Source organism: Drosophila pseudoobscura, chromosome 4 (assembly GCF_009870125.1).
Source record: "Drosophila pseudoobscura strain MV-25-SWS-2005 chromosome 4, UCI_Dpse_MV25, whole genome shotgun sequence".
Taxonomy (NCBI): Eukaryota; Metazoa; Arthropoda; class Insecta; order Diptera; family Drosophilidae; genus Drosophila; species Drosophila pseudoobscura.
This window is the reverse complement of record NC_046681.1, coordinates 25,626,468-25,634,720: the sequence shown is the minus strand read 5'-3', so window position 1 is coordinate 25,634,720 and position 8,253 is coordinate 25,626,468. Positions and strand designations below refer to the sequence as shown.

Below are 8,253 nucleotides of genomic sequence, written 5' to 3'. Positions count from 1 at the left end.
GAGTACTCGTGTTACCTTGTAAACAGAACCCTCATCATCATCATGCTCATCTTTGTTTAACATTCTGCCAGCCCTCAAGTGATCTTCCCACAGAGGGAGAGGGCGAGAGAGAGAGAAGTGATAAGATAATAGGAATTCCAAGGGCGGAGGCGGCGGCGGAGTTTTGTTTGACTTGTCATTTCCCCCACGACGGACAGGTCACCGCAGGAGCTGGAGGTGGAGCTGGGGGTGGAGCTGGTTCTGGTGGGCTCATGATTTCATTTAAATTTAAATCAGTCTACAATTTCGGGGCATATTTTGTGCGAGGCATTCCCTGGGACTAAGCGGTAGATCTCCAGCCCTCTTTAAAGGTCTTTCCTTCGCTCTCCTCCACCTCTCCACCATCTCCAACAGATCATTCCTCACCTGGACCCTTTTTGCAGAGGGGATCAAGTGCTGCTGTGGCTGCTGTGAGTGCTGTGAGTGCTGTTCGTGCCCTTTATAAATGAGTGTGTTGAGTGCACTTTTGGTGCCCGACTTCGGGGTAATTAAAAGTGCAACAAATGAAACAATTTATGGGCATTAAATCAATGCCAGCGCGTAATTATCTAGCACGTGGTTCCAGGCTCCAGGCACCAGGCACCAGGAACGAAGCACAACCGAAAAATAAAGCTGCCACAAAAGTGGCATAAATAAAAATAAAGCCCCGAAAACCACAATTTTGGTATTTTTTATTTTTGCCCTGGAAATTAAATGCCCAAAATAAAATGTACCACAGTGGCAGAGGGGCGGAGGGGTGGGGAGGGGAGGAGGGGAGACCCCCCACTCGAGGCGGCATAATAGAAAGTAAGGCACAAAGTAGTAAAGGAAGCAATGTCGGTCGCTGGATGGCGCTGCTGGCTCTGCTTTTGGCTCTGGCTCTGCTTCGGGCTCTGTCTCTGGCTCGTGCACATTCTGTGTAAGTAATTTGCATACCGGATCAATCTTGAAAAATTAATGGCTTCCCAGACAGATAATGGTAGACCGCACACACACACACACACACACACACTAACACATGTGCAAAGGGAACGGCAACGAAGCGTGAGGCAAATGCTGAAATATTACGTATACGCAACGGGGCTGTCGCTGCCGCTGCCACAGCCACTGCCGCCCTTGCGGTTTTCAGCAATATTACATAGCGACCACAATGCGTCGTCGTCTGCGTCGTCGTCGTCGTCGTTGTTCTCTCTAGGAGGCAGCCACCTCCTCCTCGTCCTCCTAGTCGTCGTCAACGTCACAGACGACAGACGAGAATGTCGAGTGCCATGCCAACGTATGACTTGCCCCCACCCCCCACCACTACCCCCCCAACCTATTCCTTCCTGCGTTCGTGGTTCCTAGGTTTTGCCCCCGAAATTTCGAAATTTGTGGGTGCGTGGCGCGGCGTTGCCTTTGCATTTTGGTGGAATTGTCGGAAATGAGGCACCCATGTGTCACAGTTGGCACACACACGCCCCTCCCCACCCCCCACCACCCATGCCTTCCTTCCTTCCTTCCTCGGGCACAACACTGCGTAAATCTTAATCCTTACACGCCTGGCAACACGCTGCCATCGCGATAATAGCCACAGAAACAGCAACAGCAACAGCATTAAATGATACAGAGCGGAGCACAACATCATTCAAAATGAAGTCCCACAAACGATGATAAGCAAATGTTTCACAGCAATTAGATTTTACAGAATTTTAGAGACCAAAGAAAAGGCAAACCCATCGAAAAGGAGCCCCCTTCGAGGGGGAAACTCCACCTAATTTGATCAACAACTTTCGCATATGAAACTTGGAATTTTCGTATTGCAATTGTCTTGGCCTCCAGGGGCTTCCACGGGCTCAAGTTTGGCGGAGAAAAACCTGGCGTCTCCGGGCATTTCTGGCCCTCAACTTTGACGTGGCAAACTTTGGCAAGCCGATACCCAGAGCCCAGTTGCTCAATTAACATTGCAGCCATAAATTGTGCAACTCCCTGCCGCCGCCCTGCCACTGCCACTGCCACTGCCACGTACTCCTCCGGGCTGCATTTACGCAGATAACTCATCAGACTAAGCCAAACAGATTCATCTAAAACTCCTCGCTAGCCACTTTCCTCCAAGACGGGCCGGGGTGGGGGCGGGGGCCCTCACCAAACTTTGCACATAAATTCTGCGCAATTTATTCATGAAAAAAAAGGAAAGCAAAGGAAAATGGAAAATGGAGAGAGCGACTTCCCAAAAGGTGCGTCACCCTCGCCTGCAGTGTCGAAAGTTTTTCCAAGTCCAAGTCCGAGACGAAGACGAAGACGAACAAGGACAACGACAACGACAACGACAGGACTGAAAAAAAAGGGACATCGCAGCAGCAGACAAGATTGATATAAGACTTTTTATATTGCGACATTTCAAAGCTCATTTCAGGACGGCAGCCTAAACAGGATAAAAGTTAAATATGCTAATGTGTTCAGCCTGTTTCAGCTCCTTGAGCAGATAGGACTCGCACAGAGAGACCTGCTCTGCTGGCGATTAGCGAGCTCTAAGCCAGGGGACGGGCAATTAGCCAGGCCAGGCCAGGCGAGGTCGTAAAAACCAGTCCAAGGCTTTCAATTTGCGCAAAAACTGCACATCAAACAGGAACGGAAAGGACACATCCGCAGAGCCAGGAGAGCCAGGAGCACCGGAGAGCAGAGCAGTCAACCGAGCAACCACTTCACCTACTTCACGCTTGTTGGATTTAATTTTATTGTGGCATAACCTTTTGCTGACACAACTGCAAGCCGGATGGGGGGCAGGGCTGGGCATGGCTGAAGGGTTCTGCCAAGATGCGGATGGATAGATGGATGCTCGGAGTCTCATCCGCGGGGCGTGTGCTGGCAGCTGTTGCGCTTCGACCTCGCGACTGTTGCTCGCTTTGTTGTCGCCTTTCCACTGTAGCCGCCTTCACTCCGCCTTCCTGTAGTAAAACTTATTTTATTGCGCTCTTATCATTAATTTTATGGGAAGTCGGCAACTGTGCAACATTAGCGGTAATTGGCAACAACGATTTGCCAGACAGGCAACAAAATGGCCCCGACCCCAAGACCCCCACGACCCCCAAGACCCCGAGACCCCCAGACCCCAAGCCACTCTTAACTCTATTTGTCACTTTCTCAAATGCCACGAATTATTAATTGAAATTAATGCCTGGAAGATGGCTGGAAACGCTGCTTATTCGGGGGAAATGGAATAAAAAATGGACAAAGAATGGCCTTTGGAAAGAGGCCTGAAAAATGGGGAAAACATAGACCTGTGGCACCTGCCCCTCAATGTATCTTAATTGTGATTCGAATTCCTTAAAAAATATAACATATTCTCCTTTTATAAATCCTTTATATATCCTTCAATTATGTTTAATCTTTCGTATCGCAAATATTATTTTCGTGTGATTTTTCTGTATAAAATTCCATTTTTTGCAAATTCTTGTAAATTGCTGCTTTTTTAGGGGAAATAGGGAATAAATCATTGACAAAGAAAGGACTTTGGGAACAGCCCTGTAAATTGATGAAAAAATACACCTGTGGCACCTACCCCTCAATGTCTCTCAATAGTGATCCAAACTCATAAAAAATATAAACTATTTTCATTACAAAGCTTCCTCTTTTACACCAAAAACCTATTAAAATAATACCCATCAATTATGTGTAATCATTCGTGGTGCAAATATTATTTTTGTCGATTTTTTGTATATAAAATTACATTTTTTGCTATTAAAATTATTGTGAATTGTTGCTTATTTCTGGGAAATAAAACATTGTCAAAGAATGGCCCTTAGAAACAACCCGAAAGAATTAGAAAATTATACAGAACAGAATACAAAATGGAGAAAGAAAGGACTTTGGGACACCCCTGTAAATTGAGGAAAAAATATTAATTTAGCACCTACCCCTCAATGTATCTCAATTGTGATTCGAATTCCCTTAAAAATATAAACTATTTTTATTACAAATCATTCTTTTATATACAGAAAACGTATTGAAATAATATCCTTCAATTATGTTTAATCTTTCGTATCACAAATATTATTTTCGTGGGATTTTTCTTTATAAATGTCCAATTTTTGGTATTGAAATTCTTGTAAATTTCAGCTTGTTTAGGAGAAATATGAAATAAATAATTGTCAAAGAATGGCCCTCAGAAACAACCCGGAAAAATTAGAAAAATATACACCTTTAGCATCTGCCCCTCAATGTTTATCAATTGTGATTCAAATCCCCTAAACAAGATATTCCATTTTCATTAAAAATCCTCTTCTTCTATTTAAATATTACCCATCAATTATCTTTAAACATTCGTGGTGCAAATATTATTTTCTTTCATTTTTTTTATATATAAAATTCCATTTTTTGCTATGGAAATTCTTGTAAATCTCTGGCCAAGAATTTATTAATTTCTCATTGGATTTCATAAAATGTAGATTTTTGTTTCATTTTGGCTGCAGCTCGAATTTTTTCAAGTGTTCGCATATTCGTTTTAATTGAATCGCCTGCAAATTGGCCCAAAAACTGCCTCCGCATTGTTCGAATCGTTCAACGAGGGCGAGGCTGCGAGTGCCTGCGGAAATTGCATTTCACTCGAACCGCCAGTCGGGCAGGAGGCTGCTGCAGGAAGGGTAACACGAGGCTGGTTTGTCCAGTGGGAGCCAGAAGGAGCGGAAGGAGCGGGACTGCTGTTCGAGTGATGCTCATTAAGGAATTTCAATAAACGGGCAGCGTAGGCGGTGGCGTCGGCGGCATAGATCACTCAACGGTGGCACCAGCCCCAGGACATCCCGAGCCCGAGCTCGAACCCAATCCGATGCTAATGCTGGCTGCTGGTATCGGCTTCTATTACTGCCCTCTCTGCTGGTCCAGTCCTGCCAGTTGGCCATCTCCCGGTGTTGACGTTGATTGGCGTGTGTGCTTGGCGCGCGTTGTGGTTGCGGCGGTCCTGGCGTGTCGGCTTCCATCCTTAAATTTCGTGGAAATTTTCGTTAGTTTATGACAAATGCGTTGGACAGTGAGGCCGTCCCCCTCCTCCATGGGGATCCCGAAACAGTTTCGGTTTTTGTTGCTAATGACATCACGTGCTGGGGCATCCATCGTTTCCCCATCCATATATAGACGGCCCCGAATGGCAGCCGGCTGTCATCAATGGTGTACGCACATAAACAAAATACGTCAACTGTATCCAATGGTCCACTTCTGGGATTTGCCCCAAAGCCCTCCACCCCACCGCCCTCCATTCCTGGGATGTCTGGCGATGCTGTTGACAGGCCGCTGCTTGCTCAAATGTTTGTTTAGACAGGGACATGGACATCCCTCGCTCCGCCCATCCTTTCGGACAGTTGAGCATCTGGTATGGGATTTTTTTCATTAGTCCGTATCGGTCGCGTGTCGATATAATATATCGTTCAAGGATTGAACATCTTCTTGGCGGCGAATATAAACAATGAGAGACAGCTGGAGAGAGTCTCTTCAGAGCTGACATCCACGATGAGTTGCAATCGAGTGCGGGAGCCAAGAATAGTTTTTATTTTCGTAAAAGTCTGTAACTGAAAGGAGGAGGAGGAGGTCCTTGAGCCCTTATGGTACGGACCTTCATATGTATCTGGTTTTCATTTAGTTCTTGGATCCATGGCCAGGTTTTCATTTGGTTTGCGATTCATTTCGGTCCATAATTATAGCGGGAGTATGGCCAAACCATAAGGAACTTACGCAAGGTGGTCCGCCCCCGCAAAGCGCTCTCTTTTTGGGTCTTATTTTCCTTAGAACCTCGTACTTCTCTCTCGCACCAAACAAGGCCTCAAAGAGCTTTCAGTAGAGCTCAGTAAATCTTAAAGAAGGCCACAAAAGAGGGCATTTCGTGGTGTAAAGCTCAGAACACTCAAAATAACTCAAGGATCGATTGGCCCTGGGAGAGCTCTAAGAGTTTTCAGTTTTTAGTCGAATAAAATGCGGGATAAACCAACAAAAAACCATTGTCAACCGATAAGAATCAGCTGCTCCCTGATTGGATATACTTTCCCGCCAGTTTAGTCTCCTCCTGGCAGCCATCTTCCCGGTAAAAACCCCCTCATTTGTTCCCATTCCCTGCAGGTGATGAAGCAGTTACGTTTCCACTTTAGGCCAGTTAAAACCTCTGCCAAAAATAACGTTAGGCCCCCACCAAACGCCCCTTTTCAACCATTCAACCCACCAACCACTCAATAACTCAATTTTCTATAGAAAAAGGCACTGAGATTGCTTTGCTGCTGCCGTTGAAAGGCAGAAATCAATTTCTTTATCGGCCAGAACTAATATGTCAAATGTATAATTCGAAATGGGGGGGACAGGCAGGACGGGCAGGACGGGCTGGGGGACAGACATGGGGCTGGGTATGTCCTTAGCACAAAGGCGGGCAAACAAAGCAAAACAAATCGAAGCTGGGAAAAAAATCTCTTAGGTCAACGATTTCTTTTCCTTCTCCTTGATCAGCTGATTGATTGGCAAAGGTCCTTGACGAGGCTGCCGAGAGAGCCGTCTAAACATTTTGGGGTTTTCCTTTTTGGAGGTTTCCTTTTTTTGAAGTGAGATTTCCTTATTCATTAGTTGCGCTTTTGGCACAAATTCATTTTTAATGACAGTCCGGGCCCGGCCTTCGTCTTGGCTTTTTACAACTCGACAGATTTTTTGGTGGTCCACCCCCCATTCCCTTCCATCTTTGGCCATCTTGGGGAATCTGCCTTTGAGGGAGAGCCTTTGGGCTCTCTTTAATGTATTTTTCATGAGTTTGTAAAGTGAAAAACTTTCGGATGCGTGCAAATAACTCATATTCATTGATATTCAGTCGTGTCTGAGGTTTCTCCTCCTCCTCCACCGTCTCCGCCTCCTTTTTTCCGACTGGTCTTTTCTATAATTCATAGGCGGCCCCTTCCCCGTCCCCCACCGAGTCAATGACTTTGGTAATATTTCGCCGCGAGTCGCGTAATTGCCGGCGCAATGATAGAAGCCCCCCAGCAGCGTCCTGCTGTCGTGTCCTTAAAAATTGCCCGGCGAGGCCTCATAAATATTTTCTAGGCAAAAGGAATTACAAAAAATACACCAAAAATAACCTGGGCACGGGGATACCCTCTAACCCCCAAAAAGTCGAGCAGATAGCAGGCTGTGGAATTACGAAAGGATCCAAAAGCTGAGCATATAGCAGGCTCTGAGATCGAACAAAAGCATGTGTGAAAAAATTTCGGCCGATGTGAGTAGGGAAAAATTTCTATATTTTCATTGTTTCTCAGGATCTCGACTGGGTAACATCAATATTTATTTTTGGAGAAAAAAAAATTCTTAGTGTTTTTTCAAAATTATTTGCCAGTAAACTATGTGAAATGCGGGGCGATAAAAACGCAGGGTAAGTTGTTAAAAATTCCAAAACAAATTGTGCCTCTAATAGAAGAATTTTTTTTCCAGGGCGATTTGGTGGTACAAGCAGCTTAATGCTTGAAAAATGATTTGTTGCTGGACAACATTTGACACTTCGACACTTCATTCCATGGGATATTGATATTGGACAAACTTAGGCACGACACTCTTCACACAAGACTAAACCCAGCTTAGGCCATCAGAAAAAAGGTGAGTGGTAATTGGCGGAGAAGGGGTGTTAATTATTGGGTGTTAATTATGGTCTACTTACAGGTGGAACTTTTGCGATGGAACCCGGCTCCACGTGGCCCGTGACACGTGTCTTGAGACGAGCGGATAGCATCAACACATACTTCAACCTGTTCTTGTCAGAATGTTAAATGTTTTAAAAATATAATAGAAATGCACACCAAATTTTTTAGATTTTTTTCTATGGGCTTGTGGGAGGGGGCAGGTTTCCACCAGAAGAAGGACTTCCGCTGTCAGCGAAGAGCTTTTCAGGCCTTTTTCTGGGCTGTAAAAATCCCAAAATTCTCGATATTTACACAAAAAACGCAGGCAATTCCAAAGGCAACTCAGTTTTTATTTTTTTAAAGAAATATTTTTGAAATAAAGCCCACTTTTCAGAGCCATCTAGATTGACTTTTGTACAACCAATGGATGATCCAAAACGACAGAATTCCAGGCTGCTTTATGGAGTTCCAGGCCCTTGCTTGTCCGCTAAACCAATATACCCTGTGGCCCGCCCAAGTACTGCGCAAAAAATAAGGCAGAAATCTGTACGTCGCATCGTTTGATATTTTTATGTGGCCCGCCCCTGGGGAGGCGTTTACCGTTTGTGCACACTCACTGCCA

General features: G+C 45.2%; 1 long non-coding RNA gene across 1 annotated transcript; it reads left to right on the top strand.

Moving 5' to 3' along the window:
- The first annotated feature begins 7,229 nt into the window (after nt 1-7,229).
- Nucleotides 7,230-7,812, top strand: LOC26532598 (uncharacterized). The gene is made up of 3 exons (XR_001451239.2): nt 7,230-7,387; nt 7,447-7,608; nt 7,672-7,812. It is a non-coding gene; the product is annotated as an uncharacterized lncRNA (long non-coding RNA).
- The last annotated feature ends 441 nt before the right edge of the window (nt 7,813-8,253 follow it).